A 1,507-nucleotide genomic window follows, 5' to 3' on the forward strand; every position below is an offset into this window, starting at 1 on the left:
CTCTTGCAAAGAAATTGATATGTTTCACTGTGTATGGCTTGTCTGCAGCATGTGGTCAGCCAAAATCATTAACAGGTTGATGCCCATGCCAAACAGAATAACCTCCTTCTCTACCCTCTTTCCACAGGTTCAAAAGTCCCCATGTCATCAGCTCACTTGCTGTGAGCTTTGACATGTCTGTATCAACACCACCAGTGACTTGTAATGGTATAACATCTGGTCCTGCTTGACATTGTGAGGTTTTTTTTCTCATCACTGTATGACCATCCATGTACTGACCACCATTGTCAGATTCATTAACAACCACATTGTCTGTAGTATTTGATGGCACTCCTGTCATGGAATTATGAAGTTCTGACATAGGGCAAGCTTTGGTACTACTGACCTTCATCATTGTCCTGTGGCACTGTCAAGTCTGGGCCTACTCTGACCAACTCCAATGCTAGACAAGGTCTGGGGAGAGGTTTGGAAGCAAGTATGACAGAAAAGAGCTGAACTCTGACTGGTGGAGTGTCAGCAGGAACAAAGTCTGCCAAGACAAAGGTGGAGTGGAGTGAGGGCATTTGGTGTAGCTCATGCACTACCCCCTTGCATGTCTTAGCCCTTGTATTTCAGAGGGAGAGTATAGATGGAAAGTCAGCAGTAACTCTGACAGGCAGAAGATGGAGACAGAGGGAGTAGGAACTAAGTTGATATTTGTACTGAAGAACATCAGAGTACAATACATGCTTTTATACTACTATGGAGGTACAGTAACTGGAATCAGAACTGACATACAGAGACTCATAAATTTTCAAGTGAAACTTCCTAGATGATGAAGAGTGAAGGGTAGACAGAGGACATACAAACACATAACATAGAACATCCCAAAAAGGAAACAGTCCAGGTGCTGGACCATGTGGCATGCATGCTGCAGAGTACCTGACTGTGTGCTGTCAGGGAGAAGTCTGAAGGGTAGTCACATGACTCCTCAGAGAACAGTCTGTGCAGTCTGGTAGGAGCACAGTACAAGTCTGACAGCAGTCAGAGTGGAGATGGTTTGTAAATGACAGGAGGTGGGCAGAGTTGGTGCAGAGTGAGTGAATGACCAGTGGAAGAGGGTGCAGAGTAAGTGAAGACTTAGAATGAACACATGGTCATGACAGGCACATAACCTGCACTTTCTTGTTCAATCATGCCAATGTCACCAGACTGGCATATTATATCTATTACTTCTTCCAGTACATTGTCTTCTGGAAGCTCCACAAGGTGAGAAGCACTGATCCCGATATCTGCATAGTACAGATTATTCTCTTTCAACCAAAGCAAGGCATCATGCACAACACTCTGCCTCACTCAAAAGGTTGAGTGAATCCATGCCTTTGGCAATTCTCCAAGTCTGATGAAAGTTACAGTTATTAAAGATGCAAGGATTGCAGGTTGTCTTGGCATAAGGTCCCCTCATAACATTGCAGAGATCCCATCCATTGACATGTCATAAGTGCTGACATTGCTGCACATAGCATTT

Source organism: Pisolithus orientalis (assembly GCF_024613125.1).
Source record: "Pisolithus orientalis strain OTSU chromosome Unknown F5J12scaffold_130, whole genome shotgun sequence".
Classification (NCBI taxonomy): domain Eukaryota; kingdom Fungi; phylum Basidiomycota; class Agaricomycetes; order Boletales; family Pisolithaceae; genus Pisolithus; species Pisolithus orientalis.